This window comes from Miniopterus natalensis, chromosome 8 (genome assembly GCF_054644295.1).
Source record: "Miniopterus natalensis isolate mMinNat1 chromosome 8, mMinNat1.hap1, whole genome shotgun sequence".
Classification (NCBI taxonomy): Eukaryota; Metazoa; Chordata; class Mammalia; order Chiroptera; family Miniopteridae; genus Miniopterus; species Miniopterus natalensis.
The window spans coordinates 62,630,874-62,653,755 of record NC_142088.1 but is presented as its reverse complement, the minus strand read 5'-3'; the positions used below and the strand labels follow the sequence as shown (position 1 = coordinate 62,653,755).

The 22,882-nt window shown below is 33.6% G+C and overlaps 1 pseudogene; it reads right to left on the bottom strand.

Annotated features, from left to right (window-relative positions):
- Positions 1–21,778: 21,778 nt before the first annotated feature.
- Positions 21,779–22,576, bottom strand: LOC107542020 (nascent polypeptide-associated complex subunit alpha pseudogene; annotated as a pseudogene).
- Between the last annotated feature and the right edge of the window lie 306 nt (positions 22,577–22,882).

The following is a 22,882-nucleotide window of genomic DNA, read 5'->3' as shown; positions in this document are numbered from 1 at the left end:
AGAAAGGCAACAAATGGTGCTAGACAACTGGGCATCCACATGCAAAAAAAAAAAAAATGAATCTAGACATAGACTTTATACCTTTCACAAAAAATAACTCAAAATAGATCACATACCTAAATGTAAAATACAAAACTATGGAACTCTTAGAAGATAACAGGAGAAAATCTAGATGACCTTGTGTTTGGCGATGACATTTTAGATATAACATCAAAGGCAAGATACATGAAAGAAATGATAGATAGGCTGGACTTCATTAAACTTAAAAACTTTTGCTCTGTGAAGGACACTATGAAGGCAATGAAAAGACAAGCCACAGATTGGGAGAAAATATTTGCAAGAGACATGTCTGATAAAACAGTTACCCAAAACACATAGAGAATTCCTAAAACTCAACAATGAGAAAACAAACAACCTGATTAAAATGTGGGCCAAAGACCTTAACAGACATCTCACCAAAGAAGATGTACAGATGGAAAAGAAACATATGAAAAGGTGCTTCACATCATGTGTCAGTGAAAAAATGTAAATGCATATTAAAACAACAATGAGATACCACTTCACACATATTAGAATGGCCAAAATCCAAAACACTGACACCACCAAATGTTGGTGATGATATGGGACAACAGAAACTCTCATTCATGATTTGGCAGTTTCTTGCAAAATTAAATATACTCTTACCATACAGTTCAGCAATTATGTGCCTTGGTATTTACCCAAAGGAGTTGAAAATGTATGTCCACACGAAAAGCTGCACACAAATGTTGATACATATAAGCTTTATTAATAATTGCCAAAACTTGGAAGCAACCACTATGTTTTAAGGTAGGTGAATTGATAAATAAACTGTAGGACACCTAGACAATAGGACATTACTCAACACAAAAAGAAATCAGCTATCAAGTTATGAAAAGACATGGAGGAACTTTAAATGCATATTACGAAGAGAAAGAAACTAATCTGGAAAGCCTACATACTATATGGTCCCAACTAAAGTGCATTCCCAAAAAGGAAAAACTGAAAACAGTAAAAAGATCAGGGGTTGCCTAAGGTTAAGGAGAGAGAACAAACAGACAAAGCACAGAGAACATGAGAGCAGTATCTTTATGATGCTACAATGATGGATGCATGTCATTATAGATTTGTTGCATCACATAGAATGTTCAACACGAAGAGTGAACCTTAATGTAAACTATGTATTCGGAGTGATAATGATGTGTCAATGTAGGTTCATCAATTATACAAATGCACCACTGGTTAGGATGCTGATACTAAGGTAGGCTATGCAGGTGTTGGGGCAGGTGATATATGGCAAACCTCTGTAACTTCTGCACAATATTGCTGTGAATCTAAAATGCTCTAAAAAATAAAGCCTATTTTTAAAAAAGAAGAACTTTTCTTATATGCTGCTGTCTACTAAATATAATTCATGCAGTATAAATTGCAAAACATTCACCCAGGAAATTTTGTTTGTCTTTATGATAGACAATTAAGTATAAATTACAGATATTATTAACTGTCACTTGTCATTGCTCCCCATTTATGCTAATATTAACCAGGCCTTTTGCTAATGTTACATGTTAACTTTTGATAAGCCTTTGGCTGCATAATATATCCATACAAGTGGATGGATCAATAATTAGTTGGACAGTTGGATAGTTTAATCACACTGTAAAATTATAAAAACAATAATATTTAACATGTACTGACTATGTATTAAAAATTGTATCAGCTGCTCAATATCAACTGTTTCATTTATTTAAGAACCATGTGAAGAAGGTTACATAAGTATTTCTACTTTTACATAAACAAAAGCATAGAAAAATCCAACAATTTACAGAAAACTACACAGTTAGCAATAAGAGCCAGGACTTGAACCCAAGTGAACTAATTCTATCAGGCTCTTAAATATTGTAATATAGTGTCATTCATATAAAAAATAATTATTAAATATCATTAAAAACATTATATTTTGCTAAACATTCTAAATCAGACACTGTCAAATGGTTTATAGCCAAAGATGCTCACCATACAAGTAAAAAAAAAACAAAACATGCAACTGCAATTTGTATTGACCTTAATAGTTTATTTTACATGCTAATGAGAAATTAAATAACTACATATAATGATTTAAATTCCACTAATTTATAACTCCACTACTATTTTAATAGTCTAAAAACCTACAGTAGCTTCGTTTTCTCACCATTAGTTTTGGGGATCCCCAAGGGGAGTCAAATTATGCTCATTAAGCATATCATCTCCCTTCAGTTGTTGTAATTGTGATGGTTAACTTTGGGTCAGCTTGGAAGGTATTTTTGGATGAGATTAATATTTAAATCAGTGAAATTAGGGTAAAACAGAATGCTCTCCAGAGTGTAGGTGGACCTCATCAATTGAAAGCCTGAATAAAACAAAAAGACTGGTTTTCCTGAGCAACAGAAAATTCTCCTGGAGTTTGCAGCCTCAGTAATCATGATTTGAGCCATTTCCTAAGACTGAACCGACATTCCCTCCTCCCTTCCTTCCTTCCTTCCTTCCTTCCTTCCTTCCTTCCTTCCTTCCTTCCTTCCTTCCTTCCTTCCTTCCTTCCTTCCTTCCTTCCTCTTTCCTCCCTCTCTCCCTCTCTCTCTCTTTCTGCCCCTCTCTCTCTCTCTCTCTTCCTTTCTTTCCCTCCTTCCCCCTCTCTCTGTTTTTCTTCTCTTACAGAGAGCTCCCAAAGCAGAGCTGCTGGTATCCCAGTGTTTTACACAGTTTTTCTGTATAATTTTTCACTTATGGACCATTTTCCCCTGGTATCTAAGTAAAAGACCATTTTTCACTTATAGACCATTTTTCCAGCGTTGGGCTGGAAATGCTCACCATAGTGCACTCAGAATCCTGACGCCCCTCTGCAATGATGACCCTGGTTTACAGTCAGCTCTCATACACATCTATTTATTCTCTTAGGATGAATTATCTCTCTCTACCCCTCTGTTAATGTCAGGGTAGACTGTTATACCATGTTTCCAAGGCCTAAACTAGACAATTCTGCTCCTAAGTAGAGTTCTTTCCTAAGGATCTTTTCAGTCACCATACAAAGGAAATTCTCTTAAGAATGTCCAACCAAGACTCCAAAAATGCCCAGACATGCCTGAATCCCAGCAAAGGCAAATTTCTGCAGCATGAATCATCCTTACATTTGTTTCAATTGCCCTGGCATTCATGTTCTCTTGGAAAATCAGCCTCCTACACCACTTTTTAATTTTTTTATTTGACCATTTTTCAATAAATATGAAACAATAAAATCCCACCAACTTCACATATAGACATGGGCGACTAAAATTTTACCTAAATTTTTTTTGTGTAGGAAGAGTCTTCTCGCATGAAGGCTGGGCACATAGTCTATCAATGGATGAGGCAGTGACTTGGCAACTGTACAATGTGTGATCTGATCAGTAAGTACATAATTATGGGGACAATGGGGCAAAATTTGATATCTGAAGTGTCCAAACGAATTTAGCATGTGCAATCATATTAATCATCATTTCATAAACAGATGAGATTGAGATGAAAAAGTAAGAATAGACGAATAAACAATCTAAACAATCTTTAAAAAAAAGTCCTATTTAAATTTTTGAGACAGTGAACCATGACAGCTAATCTGAGTTTGATGCTTAACTAGGTAAGGTCACAGCTATATTTCTGGTTTTCCTCCTATTATTAACTCTTCTAGAAAGTGGAATTTCAGGACCTATTTGAGGATCAGAGGAGAAAAACGCACTTAGCGCTCCAGGGGATAAAAGATTCTTCAGACAGTAAGACAACTTCCCTACCTACACTTTATCTGTCTTATATAACAATAGCCACCTAGTCAATGACTCATCTAAACCAAATGTTCAAAGTGTGCAACAAACTTTGACTAGATCAAAACCCTTACCTTCCACCCTCCGGTTATTAAGAACAAAGGTATTAAAGTTGAGGTGACAGAAAATAATATGTAATGGAAAATCTACTACAGTTGTGGGCTGTAAAGTTTTTTCAAGTAAGTCAGGCTCAGTCATCTGTTGCTCAAACAAAGTCACCTCAATTATGTCCCCAGAGCTCTGTCTACTAGCCTGAAGGGTGCCCTACGGGTGATTTCGGAGGTAACAGTGCTGCAGGTCTGCTTGGGAGTTAAATTAAATTTCTACCACATTAAAATTGGATGTGATGTTATTTAAGGAATATTATGGAGAGAGCAAGAGAGCATTTTCCTGTTACTGAATTCTCTGTTCATTCTTAAATCCCAAAGTATTATTATTGTAAGGAAAAATTTTTAGCTAGAGTATTACCAACCCCTACTTTTTTGTTTGTTTGGTTGGTTGGTTGTTTTACAAAAGGCTGTTCATGATTCTGTGTGCAAAAACTTTTGGACCTAAAAGTTACTCTTCAGATTAATGTAATTAAGTTTTCTTAATAAAAATTTAGAAATACAACAATAGTTTTGAACTTCTTAATGGTAGAGTTAATTTTGAACCAGGAAACGGAATATACATAGACAGAATTTTAAGAATAGCATTTGGGTGTGGCCTAAGATGAAGTTTCTTTTATAATGTAACAGAAACCATTTATTGTCCCAATATTTTACAATTTATTTATTCTCTTTACCTGAGTCAAGGGAATTAGGTAGATCCTTGCCACTGAAAAATGTTAAAAATAATTATTTTGTTTTTTCATATATATTCTTCAGTCTTTCATGAATACAATGTTTCCTTTCAAATGCTCAGTCCTACTACCCATAGCATTATTAATTTAACAATAATACTAATCATTGAAGGAATTAGCAAGTAAAAAAAAATATTTCTACAAATAAAAATAGTACCAAAATATACCATTTTGCTTCTCATTGTATTCTATTCAGTATATATTTATGGCTTATATAAAATAATGTTATTATTCTCTATGGCAGAATCTATTGGTCACCTACACAATAGCAATATTTCCACAATTTTTCTTTGTTAACCTATCCACAGATTTACTCATATGTAGGTGGTCACCTGCTTTAGAAGATGGACTCCTCCTCAAACCTAGGTTGAGGGTGAATCTTGCTTATTGAATGTCATGGCAATTCTACTCCTCTCAACACTGATTGCTTTACAAAGGATTTTTTGTGCAATCCCAGACAGGACAGTGTTGAGGAAATCTTCCTTGGCCATATAGAAAATATGTTATCCTTCTTAGAGATGCACATTCTCTTTGTCCCTTCTCACATTTATTTTTTTTTAATATATCTTTATTGATTACAGAGAGAGGAAAGGAGTGGGAGGGAGAGAGACAGAAACATCAATGATGAGAGAGTCACTGATCAAGCCCACAACTGGGCATGTGCCCTGACCGGGCATCGAACCCCGATGGCCTGGATCCTAGGTCGATGCTCAACCCCTGAGCCACGCCAGGCCGGGCCCTTCTCACATTTAGATGGTTGTATGAGGGTGGGATGTTGAGAGCTATTCAGTTATCATGACACCAAAAGAGGTCATGTCTGAGGATATTAGCTGAAAGGTGAAGATGCCTGCACAGAAAAATTAACAGAATTGGGGGTTTAATGATTTTACTGAGCCACTGATTTAACAGATTCTGGAACCTACTCCCATAAGACCCCTGTTACATGAGGTCATGTCTCCTTATTGCCTAAGCAATTTTAAGGTGAGTTGTGGTGTTATCTGCACCTGGAAAGACTAATATATCTTATATTTAGGACCCCTGTATATTTAGTACCTGATTTTAATTAGCTCCAAAATCTTGGATTTTTTTTTAAAGGAAATATTGAATGCCTGCTCTCAGAGATTAAATATTCTCCAGATAATATTGGTGAAGCTGCTAAAGGGCACATTTTTGGAAGGATATGTACTTTTTTTAGGTATTAAATCTGAAATCAGGAATTTTCACTAAACTTTGGTAACTATATGAATAGGCGCCATATTTTAAAATATAAAATAAATAATGCCGAATTAATTAGGCTTTAAATTTAGATATCATTTTTAGAAGAGCTAAAGTTACTTTTATATATACATGCTATTATATATTCCTTATCTTAGAAACACTTTAAACTAATCTGTTATCTGTGTTAATTTTACACAAATGGCAAATTTCTCATCTAGAGGTCTCACAAAACTTTCAGAGAACAAGCAGGAAACTACAAAATTTCTTGTTAGAACAGATGGTCTTTTGATTAATGCTCTAGTAAATAATTTTACTTTTGTTGAGTCATTTTAACAAGAAATTATTTAAGTGTTTCATTTGTAGGCTGGTCAACTTAACATTAGACACCAGTTAAGGTATAAACCACAAGAATAAATCCCTGTAGTGACTTATGAGCAAGTGAAACCACATCTGCAAGAGTCCTTCAAATAGAAGAGATCATGAATTCAGAATTCAGAAAGCTGCATAAAATAAAGTGTTTCACATTTGTTTAATTTCTGGTCCGTGACAATTATTATATGATACAGGTCTACAAAAACTAATCACCCAAATATTTCAAACAAATCACAAATAACCATAGTAATCTAAGTCCTTTGGATTTTAGTCTTCAAAATGTTCTGAAATAAGATATGTACTGCCTCAACACTAGGTTTAAATCAATTGCAATAACTGGATAAATGTCCTTTTCATCTCACATATTCATACTTCATTAGGTTTAATATTGTTCAAACATCATATGTAGAACATTGTTGGTATTACTTATACAACCCCTCTTATCAGCAGCCTAACACTTTTCCATTCAAACATTTCTAGTAAAAAACTTCAAATTTGAAATGTAGTTATGAATCCGCTTATCTTCTCTTGGAAAAATTTGAAAGCTCCTATAATTTATCCATTGAATTTAAATGTAGTTCATTTTAAAGGCCCTTTTATAAAAAGAAAGCCTTTTAGATTAAACTTTTCACAACTACTGCTTCCACAGATTTTGCATATAACATCATTTTGCTAGGGAAAAAAAAAGAGGCTCTTCAACTTTCAACCCTGTCCAATGGGCTCAGTAAAAAGTTACCAGTAAATTAGTAGATAGGTTTAGACTCATGTGAGAAGGTTGCTGGTTACCTCAGTCTGCTAGTGGATCTGTTGGAATCAAAATATAAGGGTATATTCTTTATACAACTTCCCAGCTTTCTCTTATCTTTGCTGATTTCTTCCTGTATAATTAGTAATGATAATATGCTCATTAAAGACTAATGGTCCTCCAAAAGCCCAGTTTCCTTTCAGCAATTTGTTCATGTGCACATATATATATATATATATATATATTTTTTCTTTCTTTCTTTCTTTTTTTTTTTTTCCCTACCTTTGTAACTTATTTTAGCTCCCCTGGTGAATTTTGATGTTTTTGCTGAATAGCTGCATAGGCAAACTAAGTGTCAAGGGATGCGGTAAGGAGGCCATCAGGCTGCTATCTTACAGAAGAATTAGTACAGAGTAGGTTAGGCTGTGGTAACACATAACCCAAGGCCTCTGTTTTTACAAAACAAAGGCTTCTTTCTTCCTTGTTCAGGACAACCAGGGCCCCAGAAATGGAGGCTGTACTAAATTCATGCCTGTACTATAGCGGTGTAAGGTCTTGTCTCCTGTTGCCTCAGGGAAAGAGAGGGCTAGAGTTGTATGCTGGCTTTCCCAGGCGCTGACTGGGAGTGACACACTGCACTCTGCCCACAGCCCACAGGTCAGGGCTCCACCTGGCCGAAGGAGGTGGAGTATTAAGCAAATGCAACAGTTGCTGCTGTAGTGGGGAGTCTGCAAATATTCATATTTTCAGAGACAACAACAAAAACAAATTCCACTCCCGTTCCAGAAAGGTGTGACGGGGGATATTATAACGTAACCAGCTATTAGTTGGAAGCCCCTTGATTTGTTGATTTTATAATTTCCCACACTAGAAAATAAAATGAGTTTTAAATTGGAGAATCAAGAAATGTTCACAGGCCAGATATTAAACACACGTTAATTCTCCATTTGTCTTTATAGAGTTCCCTTTCTTTCTCTTTTCATTTGCACTTCATTCATAGAACAAAAAAAACTAAAGAATAAAATTTGCCTTTATATTAAAAAAACATAAAATTTTATATTGTTTTAGCAAATCATGGTTTTAGACCCCCAATACAGCTCCTAATTATATGACTCATCCTTACTCTCTTTAAGTAAGGACATCAAGGAAGCACACAAAGTTTAAATGATTGCCATTGCCCTTGTACTTAAGCACACAGCCACTCCTTGTCTTCTGAATCCAAGCCCTGTGCTTATATCTTGCTCCCTTTGTTCTACATTTTGAAAATAGCTCTATATTGTGTTCATCTCACCCACTAGACAGAGAACTTCTTAAGACTGAGTCACATGGCTTTTGGTATACGCTTGATCTACCTTGTGTGGATTACTTATCTGATACGGGTGTCCTGACCAAGAACTCACTGTTTTATGCATTGCAAAGGCATAAGGCGGCACAAACATGTTTCACATGAATATGCTGATACCACCAGGTCCAGATTAAATATTTCTTGACAGATGTCGTATCTGATATTCATTAACATCCACAGCAGCACTTTAAATCTCCAGATCTGATAATTATCCAGGATAAATCACTAATGATGAGAGAGAGAGAGAGAGAGAGAGAGAGAGAGAGAGAGAGAGAGAGAGAGAGAGAGGGAGGGAGGGAGGGAGGAAAGGAACAGGGGAATGAGAGACACTGTTCTAGGAATGATGCCTACATCACATTATGCATTAGTCACAACCACCATATTGACAAATGGGTTAGCTGGCTCAGGGTGACTTGGTAGCTTTCAAAAACCATTGTTAAAACTGAGATTTGACCTCATCTCTACCTTATTCCAAATGCTGTGTAGTTCCTCAATTCCACAATGTCTCTCCCACCATGAGAATATATAGCAAATTAAGGCATCATCTTGAGAAATCATCACTGCCCTCCTCCTCTTTTGTTCCTCTTTCCTTAATATACTACTTACTTTGATATTGGGCAGGCATTTCATTCACCCATACCAGCAGTAAGACCACCAATTCATCTGCTTTGTTAAGTAAGGAAAGCTGCATTGCAGGAGGATTACTATTTAAATATTTCTCCTAAAATTGAGCTCTGCATTTTTCTTCTTTGGTTGAGAAAAGTCAGAGGGCATAGATGTCCTCAGACTAGGTCAACATATGTTAGGGAAATCATGAAGTTTGTGAGAATGGTTCTCCCTCTTAGATGTATACCAACATTTTCTAAAATGGAGACTATTCTGGGATTGAAAGGGGAAGGGCATCCTGCTTTCTTCTGTGATTTTCCAGTCTGGAAAAGGTTCTATTCTGGAAAAGGTTCTCTGGTGGCAGTGTCTTGTCTCATTCTTCACTGGAGGCCAGAGACGTTTCTGATAGTAAAAGAACATCCAACATAAAATTTATTCATTTGGTAAATATGCATTTGTAGAATAAATATTTATTGATTTTTGAATGTCAGATACTGTAGGCATTGTGTAAATTGTAAGCATATTTACTGTTCTCTTTCAATTTATAGTCAGAAAAAAGGGGTAGGTGGCAATAGTGTGAGAGCAGAAGAAACAGTAGTTATTTCTTCTCCATTTCAAACATAACAAAATGAACAGATTTCAATGTTCCAATAAAATTTTTAATTTAAGGACATTGGACAAAGGGAACATCCAAAGTATTTTAATGTAAAAAAGTATTGGCTCTCAGGCAGCTTTCTAAGTGTGGGTCTTCCTTTGCACTAGAAGGATAAGCCATTCTACTCACTACCCACATTATCAGTGTCTACTTTTTATGTCAGTCAGCCTTTTATGTCTGTTATTCTACCTTAGCAGCATGGTTTTTTTTTCCAGACAGTATAACCTGTTACTGATTTTTAGGGTTCAGGATAGGGCTGTTTAAGTAGATTTTTGTGCTGAACGGGAAGTGGCTTTTCTATATATGCCTGATCTAGATTGAAGGGATTACTTACTTCATGCAGGTGAAATAACCAAGAATTCACTGTCTTAGATATTCCAAAGGTCAGAGGGCGCACCAGGATACGCTCATATTTATGTGTGCACTGATGTCATGAAGTCCAGGCTCAATATTTTTGAACCTGGGGTAGAGATGAAGGCAACTGTTTTAAATTAAGGAAGAAAATTTCTGACTATGGTTTCTGGGGATAACTTGAGTGGATTTCCTTGGGCTAGTCAATTAGTCCTGTCTGTACATGAGCACAAACTGGATTCTCACCATCAGAGATGCTGTCAAGGGGTTCAAGCTTTACACAGAAAATTAGAATAGATAACTTCTAATGAATTCACCTTACTATGTATAGGATTGGAAAATTAAGAGGTCAAAGAACTTTACAAATTTAGGAAATATGTCCTCAATATAGAAAAAACAGATTTTATTTTAAATTAAAAAAACACACACAACTCTTCATTAGAAGAACATATACACTTGGTTGAATTAAGAATCTCAAAAGATATAAAACTCCAAATTGAAAGTATTTATAATTTAAATATGCCCTCATATATTGTTTTGATATTCACAATATGGGTGAAGTTAAAGTCAACTTTTGAATGGAAAACTCAATAAAAGAACTGCATTAAAAAATGTGATGTGTTCTTTTCTTTGACATTCTTCAATCAAAAGGTGAAATCTGTGTCTTCTCCCCTGAAATTGACTGGGCTTTTTTTGTCTTGATAAATAAAATATTATGAAAACAATGCTCTATGACTTCCAAGTATAGTTTCAGGAAAGACCATGTATGTTCTGCTGTTTCTATTAGAAAACTGGTATGGCAGCATTAAGCCATCAGGTACCGAGTTCAACTGCCCTGAGCTGCCATACAGACATACCACTTAGGGAGAGACAGGGATGCCCACAGAACCCAGTACCAGGTGCTTGAGGGAAAAAGCCTTCACTGTGTCACAGCCCAGCCAGTATCTGACTGCTACTCCATGAGTTACCTGGAGAGAAAAACTGGATTAGCTGAGTCCCATCAACTCCCAGATTTGTGAGTAAAATAAATCATTTCTATTGATTTAAGCCACTGTTTTGAGATGGTGTGTTACACAAAAATTAAAAAAAACTAAAACACACAGATTTCACTATTATGCTTTTCTTATGAAATGCTTAATCATTGACTCAAAAAGAGAAAAATTCAGTCAATTGATCAGCATTTTTGGCTTTCTCGAATCCAAATAAAAATTTCCATTTACTTACTGGAGAAAGTACAGTTCTGGTTACTTTGTGGGACTATAGCTCATGTATGAATTTAAATGAATAGAAATTTCCCATTATTGTTTTTTTGTAATCTATGATATATTAACTCTAATCAATAAAAAGGAGATATACATATATATCCCTATAACTGTTCAAACATTAATCAAATTCTTAAACTGAAGAGGGTGTTTCACTAGAACAAGTAAGACAAAACAACCTCTGTAGTGCTGAGAAATATAAATGACTTAACAGTTAAGACCCTGGAGATGAGGAACCATCTCCAGAAGAAATGAATGCCCCCCACAAAAAACAGAACAGTGAGCTAGTGCTCAGAATTCTGAGTGGGGACATAGCTGACAGGTCAGGTTAGTGAAGAACCTCCTTCCCACGTGAAGATAAACAGATGACTCCCTTTTCAATATGTCACAGGACTAGCAAGAGTTTAAATAATTAAAACGTTATTGATCTTTTCAAACATGTAGCTTGTTAACATATACATGAACTTGTTAGTGTTTACTCCTTTCACTCATAGTCAAATGACTATTTTAATTAATATTACATATTATAAATTAATGAAATATTTATCAAAATCAACATTTTATGTTGTAGTTTAAATGTTATAATGACATCACTCATAATAAAAAAAATTAAAATATCCTATGAAGTAACAGTAAAAATTATTACTTAATGCATGTTTTACAGATTCCAGGTCCAGAATACAGTAGAAAGGAAGTAAAATACACATACTTACTCATGTAATATTCAGCATCTTTTAAATATATTTAAAACTAAAGAGTGTGGACTAACCATCCAGCTTTATATGTGTAGTAAGAATGCTTATATATATTTAAAACTAAATTAACATTATAAAAATGAGAAAATCTCAAATAATGACTCCATTACTTTAAAAATTCTTACCAGAAATTGGTAGCTATAAACTTCAACTTTCCTGTACAGATCAGTTTTAATAGATGCCCTTTGTTGTATCCCATTAGATATTTTAACATATCCTATCAATTATCTATATTTTCTATGGAAACTTTAAAAAATAATCAGATCTGTGCTTATCAAGAGTGTCTCTATATTCTTATTGGTTGTCTACTTTGAATAATAGCAAATTTAAATGAAGACTAATTGAAAAAAATAGTAAAAATTGCTAATTTGAAAAATAATCATTAACTTGTAAAACAAAATTTATTTGGCTTGGCCCCAAAACTCTCACTCCTTACAGGAAAGAATAAAATCTGTTTGGTTAGATGGGCAGATTATTTACAACGATAAACATTTACAAGGTAATAAATATGAATGATGTCAAAGTTTAAATAGCACAACCATTGTTAATTAACCATTCCCAAGTGATTATTAGAATTGAGAGGAAACACAAACTGAAAGTTTCATGATATGACATCCTGACAGTATACATTGTACAGTGTAACAGTATAAGAGTGCCTCCAAGTGGCATCTATCAAAATTCCATATGAAAAATTTAAATATAAATCTAAAAGTGTCATTAAATATCTACACGTAAGCCCATTTATCCTCAAAATTCTAGACTGTTTTTTAACATGTTAATAATACTCTCTTGCCCGGCCGGGCGTGGCTCAGCGGTTGAGCATCCACCCAGGATCCAGGAGATCAGGGTTCGATTCCCGGTCAGGGCACATGCCCGGGTTGCGGGCTCCAGACCCTGATCAATGACTCTCTCATCATGGATGTTCCTATCTCTCTCTCCCCCCCTCCTTTCCTCTCTCTGAAATCAATAAAGATATATTTAAAAAAATAATAATACTCTCTTGATATAGTGTTTAGGTGGCTGGAAAGCATTTTATTATTGTTAAATTTGCACAGTAGGATCTGTTTTGGTTAATTATACTATGCCTCTCTTGTCAGTAGTATTTTTAGAAATATTGTTCATATTTGCTATATCTTAATGAATGAGAGGGACAAAGGACTTCTCTCTCACTGATAGAATCTTAGAGTTGAAAGATCATCTAATTCCACCCCTGTAATTTTACAATTAAACATAAAAGTTTAAGGAATTTCCCCAATGTCATCCTGGTTAGTGACTTAACTAATGAAAGCTGTCCTCCCAGACTTGTGATTCAGAACGCTTTCACATGTATTTGGAATAACATGAAAATCAGAGCCCTTCCCTATGCCCTAAACAAAAGCATTTTTAGTGCTCGGTCTTTTAAAAACTCAACCAAACTCTGGAACACCAAATAAATGTTTGAAATCACCTTCGGCAAAAAACGCACAGAAACTGACAGATAAACTGATAGGTTCTAAATAGACTTTTTAAAAATTAGTGAATGGTCCGTGTTTTGGAATTATCCCAGCTTTATTGTTACAGGAACGTTTAAGTCAGTAGAGCAAAAAGGATACCTGGACAGGAATGAAGAGGGCATCTGATCTTATAACTTAGAGACTGAAATTTTTTGGCTCTGAAAAGGTACTCTTGGAAGGAAACGTTATTTTCAAACTAATTTGATTTGTAAATACTACTGTTTTCATTAGCTCACCACTCCATGATATTAATTCTAAATTTTATGTCTTCCTGTTTATTTTCCCTTCTTCTGTTCTGGGTAAGTGGTTCCAGTAAAGCACTCTCTCTCTTTTCCCAAAGGTGTCATAACAATTCTATTCTTCCCTAATTCTTGTTCTTTTTTCACATCTTAACTGCTTTTTATGGCTCTTTTTCTTTCCCTCCTGCCACTTCATCGATGAATTCCTTGGAATGAGTTAGGCAACATCTGCAACAAGATTTACAGTACAGTCTCAGAGAGGCAATACTGTAGATATATATAAAGTATTAAATATAGAAAAGTGCATGTAGACTTTCAAATAAATATGTGGATATCAACATAGATAATATGAACTATTAACTTGTTAAACTTTTTAATGTAATGCTGTAATATCTATGAAACTATTTTACTGTGAAAGAATAAAATATTCAAATTTATTATTTACTTTTACCAATTTCCAAACTGCCTTTTAACGACTGAGCTCACACTATCTACAGTTTCCATTAATTTCTTCAGCTATATTGTATTTTTAAAATTAAATATGTTTTAACATTTTGGCCAAAATTATACACTTTTTAGATAGTAGTGACCTTTATTTTTTTTAAGTGGAGCTTTCACTACCTGCTAATCTGAATTCTTTTCAGAATTTCATTAATACACTATTTACTCTGTCTTTGCGATCATTAATGAAGTTTCACATAAAACCAGGCTGACATTCATCCCTATGGCACCCAGAGAATATAACATTGTTTGCCTTCACTCTGTGATTCAAGCCCATCATTCTGATTTTAAACATTATGACAATGCTCAACAAGAACTTATTTAAATTAGTTTCTCTGAATAAAACTTGACTGAAATTTAATGAGAAACATCAAAACTGGACCATAATTAATACAATAAATCCTTCTACAAATCTATAGCTGTTAATCCTGCTTACTTCTCCCACAATTAACTATTCATGTGTTTATTTTTCCCATAGTGAGCTCTTTATTTGCATTCATTTTGTTAGTAATGAAAGATACCTGTCAACCTTCATTACTGCTTGAATATCTTTTAGTTTGGTAAAGACTATTTAACTATTCACATGGCATGCTGAATAAATCCAGATGGTATGCATATATCAAAACTAAATATATATAATTATAAAATCTAAGTTAATATTTTGTCACATTTTTTATGACTCCCAGAATTAGAACAAGCAGCTGAAAATGAGTAAACCACATATTTTCTGGGCTTTATTCTAATTAAACATAACAGTAGAGAAAAATCATTTTTTTAAAAGACAAAACAAAGAGCTACAGATTAAACTGGGCTATAAGATAGTTAATTATGTCTAATAACAATTTATTTATATATATGAACACTCTAATTTTCAACCAGCTAAAAATATTTTATGCCACTGTTAGGAAAAGATGCGAAATTATCTATATTTTGTATTTATCTTAAGAGAGAATTTTCAGGGAAAATAATTTTGAAATAAAGGTGATAAAAGAATATATGTGTTAGAAAAATACGGTTGTTAGAAACTACTGAGCAATTACATTTGTTCCACAAATGTCCTAAAATTTGTATATAAATTTTACCTCCCTATATAAAATTATTAAAAAGAATGAAATCTAACCATTTGTGACAGCATGGGTTGTCTCATAGAGGGTATTATGCTAAATGAAAGAAGTCAGACAAAGAAAGGCAAAGACCCTATTATTTCACTTACATGCAGAACCTAAAAAACAAAAGAAAACAGCAAACAAAACAGAAACAGACTCATAGGTACAGGGAACAAAATGATGGTTGCTAGAGCTGAGGGGAGTTGAGGAGCTGGGTGAAAAAGGCAAAGGGATTAAGAAGGGCAAATTGGTAGTTACAAAATAGTCGTGAGGGTGCAAAATAAAGCATAGAGAATACAGTCAATAATACTGTAGCCTGGCTGGCATGGCTCAGAGGTTGAACATCAACCTAGGATCCAGGAGACTGCAGTTTAATTCTCAGTCAGGGCCCAGGCCCAGGGTTTCAGGCTCCATCCCCTGTAGGAGGTGTGCAGGAGGCAGCCAGTTAATGACTCTCTCTCATCACTGATGTTTTTATCTCTGTCTCCCTCTCCCTTCCTCTCTGAAATCAATTAAAACATATTAAAAAATAATTTGCAATAAGTATGTATAAGGCCAGTGGGGACTTGAAATATTGAGGGGATCATTTTTTAAATTATATGATTATCCAACCACTATGCTATACACCTGAAACTAATATAAAATAATATTTAATGTCACCTGCAATTGAAAAATAAAATTATATCCACTCATCGACTGATGAGCACTTGGGCTGTTTCCAGATCTTAGCTATTATAAATTGCACTGCTGTGAACATAGAGGTGCATATACATTTAAACCATGTGATACTATGCAGCTGTAAAGAAGAAGGATCTTGTACCCTTTGGGAAAGTGTGGATGGACCTGGAGAGTATTATGCTAAGCAAAATAAGCCGGGTAGAGAAAGACAAACATCACATGATCTCACTTATATGTGGAATCTAAAGAACTTAATAAATTGATTAACAAAATAAATTCAGGAACATGGAAGCATGAATCAGACCAAAGGATCTCAGAGGGAAAGTGGGAGTGGGTGGGTGGGGAGAGATTAACCAAAGAATTTATATGCATATATGCACAACCTAAGGACACAGACAATAGAGTGGTGGAGGTCTGGGGAGGGGAGTGGTGCCCAGTAGAAGGGATCAATGGGGGAAAAAAGGAACATATGTAATATTTTGAATTAAAAAAAAAAAAATTTTAAAGAGAAAAAACAGAAAAAGAAAATTATAACCAATGTAATCCCAATAAGTTTAATAAATAATTAAAAAATAAAATATAATAATAGGTTTTATTTTTAAAAAAAGAAAATTTAAAAAATACAGAAATGAATATATGCTATTGAAACTAATAGTGTTTTTCACTAAATATATTCCATAAGTGACTGATGTTAATTAGTTAATTTGCTTCAGAATTATCAGATTTTATTTGTCAGTTACTGAATCAGAATCTCTGTGATGCAACAGGTTATACATTCTCTTGATGATTTGTGCAGTCAAGAGTTTTGGGAATAATTGTCTTAAAGTCAACATACACAATTAATGAATAGATGAGTGAATGAATCAATCAATCAATAGATCAATGAATTAATCCATCAAAATATTTAGCTGTTGTTTAAAAACACATGGTGAAAAAGCAGCCACAGCTTTTTCTATCAGTTAAGAGAATAACTTCATAGAAGTTTTTTGAGTTGATTATCAGCATGAATGAAATTTGATGGCAAGATAATTATTCAGTTTAACTGATTATGCTATTTCTGTTGATTGACTATGTTGTATATATAGTAGCCATTTAATAACATAATCAAAACACCAGATTTAAAGAGTATTCTTCAAATTAAAATGGCAGCGGATGTTAAAAAACTGGTCATAAAATTATGTTTATCTCTGTTGGTAAAATCGATGTCAACCATTGATCTGGAAAACTAAGTCAAAACAATCATGCTCACAAAGATACATCTGAATCTCTTGAAAATTGCCTTTAGATTCCAAAATTGATATTCTAAAACAGAAGGTACCTAATTTCTCCAATTGTCACAACAGTATAAATGTAAAGAGCAAATGTAAATTTAAGAAAATTCTGTCTTTATTTTACACTTTCTATTTTATTTATTCAAGAATGTGAGTTTGAAGAAAAGCAAACCTTTGTCTAAATTCTCATTATAGAACTTGTTAATAGAGTGACCTAAACTAAGGGGTTTTAATTTGTGTTCTCTAAAACGAAATAGTAAAACCAAGGTGGGAGATTCTATCACATAGGATGATTAATTGTGATAATAATATAATGTCTGCAATATAGTGGAGGCTTCATGAATGTATTTCATTATTTTTAAAATAAGTGACTTAAAGCTATCACAATGATAGGTACCTAGAGATATCTACACTTGAGGGCCTGGTTGCAAAGATTTGACACCTGAGAATCTTGCCTAGTGTAATTAAACCAACTCTTTTCTTATGTGAACAGGATTCCAGTGAGTTCACAACTCCTTACTTGCTTCAATAAAAGTTTGTGATTCATGATTTTGTCCCAGCAGAAATGCTATACTGAGTAAGAAGCAGATGTCAGGGAAATTTTTGCACATCCTGTGAATTTTAACCTCTGGAGTGAGTACTTGAACAGAAGGAAAGTGTGTTTGATTAGAGATCCATGGGGGAAAAGGTCCCTTTTGCACTGATGCAGATAGTCTATCTAATGTTTTAATTATTAGATGACTGAAAATTTGCTGTTTGGCTGTTTAGAAATAGCTAACAGGATAATAAAACTAAATAATGCACCTTGCTTTGTTGTCAGTCTTATATGTTAACATGTAAATTGAATAAAAATAACTGATATTAAGGGTTTGTAAATTACTTCTGTTTGTAATACTTCAAACATGGTCCATAGAAGTCCAATTAGTGCCATATTTTACAGAAATTACTTTAGTTTTCATCAATTTTCTGAATACCTAAAATACATAATCACAGGATGATAGGGATTTTTAAATACTGAAAATACAAAAAACAGCTTTAACCATTTCTTCAAGGACTGTACAGTTTTATCCAAATTAATATTAATAGTTATAAGACAATTTGAAGCCAACATAAGAAAATATATACATAGAAATAATAATTGAAAGGGAAAGATATATAAGCTGTGATTTAGAAAAGTTTCATAAGGAAAAGACACTTTCTTTACTTATTTGTAATTTTTTTGTGAATATGAGGGCCATGTAAACATTTTTTGTGTTAGTTTTATTTTCTCACTTTGTATTTATATTCACATTTTATGAAGTTTTTATAAATGTATAATTTGAGGTACTATTTAATTTGGATGTTTTTAAGTTTTACAGTTTGAAATTGTGTCATTAGATTTAATAAAAAGAAATAGTTATTCAAGTATAACAAAAAAGTGAAATAAAAAGTAAGAAAGAAATTTAAGGGCAAGAACAGAAAACAATATATTAAAAGTAAAATTCATAATTGTAACACACATCAAGTAATAATATTTTAAGACTAAAATCCAATTACAGATGAAATCAAACACTCTAAATATGCTAAACAAAAGAAGGATAATTGTAAGGAAAAATATATGTAAAGTATTAATTTAAAAAATTTTAAAGCAAATCTAAAAAGCATACTTTTCTTGACACAGAGAAAAAATATGTAGTAAGAGAATATTTTTGGCAATAAAATATAAACAGAGGACTTCATTAGACATCATTATGGCTAATAAAGTTATATTATACATTCACAGATAAATTATTAATGAAGATAAAAAAGAGCTATTTGTTTTCACAGAAAATTTTATTTTAAGAGAATAACCTTATGAAGAGTCATTTATGTTTTCACAGAATATGTCCAAAAAAAGGTAAAATAATTTAGTTGCAAAATAGACTACCCATATTGACATCACTGCACTGAATTCATTCTTCTATTCAATCTTCATTTTCCTTTTAAGCTATCGAAAATTTGCCTCTGTTCAGCATTTTTTTAAAAAGGGACATTAAATAAAAATAATAGATTTTTCACTGGAAAATGCAATGCTTATTTTTTATATTTCTTTCAAAATATTAAGTTAAAATTCTTGTGAGAAAATCTCAAAACAACAAGGTCAGAGAGAAAAAACAGCATACAACATTTGAATAGCCCCACATATTTTAATGTGAATTAATATAACAAATACTTATGGAAAACATATCATTGCTGTGAAATATGTTGGGTAAGGTAGGAACTTCAAAAATTAACCAGGAAAATTCTTTGCTTTCAAACATGTAGAAAGGGGAGCATATATGTATTGACCATAAAGTGTTTTAATTTTGTATAATAAAGAAGTAGCTACAAAACCACAGAGGAAATTATTTTCAATCCACTAGGGATAAAAATGGATGTATAGAATTTTACTTGGTTGATACAGAGAATTTAGATAGGAGATATGAATGGGAGAGGAAAAACTTTAGAACATTTTTTTAAATTGTGGAGACATGTGGGATCTATCTTTTGGGGTAAATAAGAGGAGTCTGAATACATTTTAAAGCAAGGAGCTCTTCTGCTGGCCACTGTGTATTGTTCTGATGGGATTATAGGTCTCAGTTACTCACTGCTCACTTTGAAATACTGCTGACATCTGTACTGCACTGTTTTCTAATTTGGTGAATCTTCTATGCATGCAACTCTCATTCAGAAAGCTGACTATCACACTGAGCAAATTCACTTAGGGTTCCTGTAATTATAAGTATTTTTATTTTAGCTAAGATTCAGAATTTTCTTTGGTGAGGTTTGAATAAAGAGAAGATTGCAAAGCTGGAGTCAATTTCATATCAGTTGAGCTTCATAATACAGTCCATTGTTGTTGTTTTCTTTCCAATGATTTTTTAAAATTTTCTTTTAGCAAACAGCTTTCAAACTTACATAAGCTATCTAGATGAAACACTACATTTTACCAGGAAGAGCTAATGAAGCTGCCATTCAAAAATTGGAGAGGTTTTACTTTCTAGAATTTGATACCAAATCTTAAAATGTTCATCTGTAGTATTGTGATGGAATCACCTAAAAAGGACAAGGTATTTGTTAATTGCTCATGATTTAATTTAAAATTTTCAATTTCTACTACAAAAAATTAATAATTATTTTTAAATTTGTGGGTTTTAGCTGCATAGCATTCAGAACCCAATAAAAATATATTGGGTAGAATTTCACAGTATTTAGAGAAACACAAGGAGTAACTGAGTGTGAGGTTGTATCGGCAGTAAAGCCTTTACTCTAAAAAGCAATTTTTTCATGGCCTTTCTATCTGCCTCTGCAGATATTACTTGAAACAACTGAGGAATCATGTATCTCTCCAATCCACGTTACATTCTGCAATACCCATATGCATGAGAACTAAATAAATATCATAAAAATAATATTCATATAATCATGACATGAAAGACTTAGAAGAATGGGCCCAAAGAAATGTATAAAGAAATATCTATCTTTGAGATAATGAACAGCAAAAATGAGTAGTTCTCAAACTTTAATGTGAATGAGAACCTCTGGAGATTTTGATCTTACTCAGTTTGTCTTGGAGCCTTAACATTCCCCATTTTTAACAAGTATCAGACAAGAATATGCCAGTGTTGCTTGTTGGTGGACCACACCCTGAGTAGCAAGTAATGAGAGGACACCCAGAAAGCCTTGGGATAAGCCAGTGAGGCGTAAAGAGAGAGAAGAGATGTTAATACATATACCCAAGCAAATATGTGACCCAGGAACTCAGTGGCACAAGAAAGAACATTTAATCCATGCTCTGTTATTACAGTATTTGCCAACAGAAGTTGTTTACCAACCATACAAACTAAATCTTGATTCTCTAAATAGTATCCTGGCCAGTGATATTTCAGCTAAAAAGTTTCTCTTTGTAAGCAGGCTAGCTGAATATCTAAAAAATAAAATGAAACAGGCCCTAAGAAGAGGTAAATAATTGAAAATATTGAGAAGGGAAGACAGAATTAGGAAATATGACCCCATCTCCCCCAAAAAAGTAACTAATCCATTTTCTGGAGAGAAAAGAGAAGAAAAATAAGACTGGGAAGATAATTACTTTGGTCATGTGACTGTAATAAAAGAATGGTTATTTCTTTGAGTTCCAATATATTGCATTTTTTAAAATCGCTCAGCTACATTTCTTAATCTTTTTATTTTCTTTGATTTGTAGTTACTATTTCCTCTTAACCTCATCGTGCAAGCACGCCTATGAAAGTTCAAGCAGTGGACGTGGGCAAGTTAAGTTTTCTGGGCTTCAGTATTCTCCCTGTATATTCAGAAGTTCTCTCCCTAGTTCAACTCTAAGTTCACAAAGTGAGGAAAACAGTAAAGTTAGATGAATTTTCAGTTCACTTCTCTCTCCACATTATCACTTTTTTTTTCATCCCTCAAGGAGTCACATACATTTATTAATAATAGAAACAGTACAAATTTCAAACCAAGCTGCAGTTACTATTTTAAAACACTAAAAAAGGCCCTCATATTTAGATGGTTCCATTGCTAATTCTATACCAGCATTTGCAATCTCGTTACTGTTGTTCAGGGCTCGCACTGCCTTTGCCCTGGACACATTTGCTTGTCACATAACTGATCCTATGTCCTTAATTTCCACAAGTGTTTCATCAGCCTCTTCCTCTTGCACAGTTGGAGTCAGTATTTTTTTGAATGTTTGAGACAGCTTCACTTTGAACTTCAAATTTCTCAGCAGCTGCTAGCTTTATTTGCTGAGATAAATCCTCGATCTTGGCTTCCCCCCTAAACTATGCAGGCATCTGAAGCTGGGCTCTTGCATACGTCTGCTTTTGTGCTGACAAAGAGGATATTTTTAGATTTCTGGATTAGTGACTCTAGTAACCCCAGTACCTTGTTGAAGTCCCTTTTTGGACATAGGCTTCCATGTCTTGTCACTCTGTTTTCTTTACTAATTGATTTTTCACTGATTTCAGCTGTGGCTGGCAGCTTGCATGGTTGCCTGTGTGAAATCTTGAAGCTCTGATACTGTTCCATCATTGTCAGACACTGTTCCATCATTGTCAGATTCTGTTCCAGACCCTGTATCAGCCTGGGGCTGTGGCAACTCTTGCTCTATACATTTTGTGCAGAACCGGGAACCAAGACGGTGGTGGGAAGAGAGCAAGCCAGAGCATGATCCAGCCTGCTGCAGAAATATCACTGTTTCTCTCTTGGTATTGGGGTGCAATGTAAATTCAAAGGACTTGGAATTAGAAGACTTCCAGGGTTCAAATTCTGGTGTGAGGAACATTGGGAAATGTATGTAATCTTTCGGAACATCAGTTAGAACATCTATCAAATAAACATAATTTCAAAAGGCTGGCTTAAAACAATATGGTAATGTTTGACTATCAATTAATATAGAACTACCTCATAAAATTTATACAAATAAGAAATACTATTAAACAATTATGTTGTAATTATACAAATAATTCATAAGGGGGTAGTAAATTAATGTTTTATAACGCTATTCTAATATGTTTTGTTTTTATTACCCATATTTCAAAACTAACTTATCATTAATGACTTTCTATTCCAAATAAAGTTTTCCCATAAT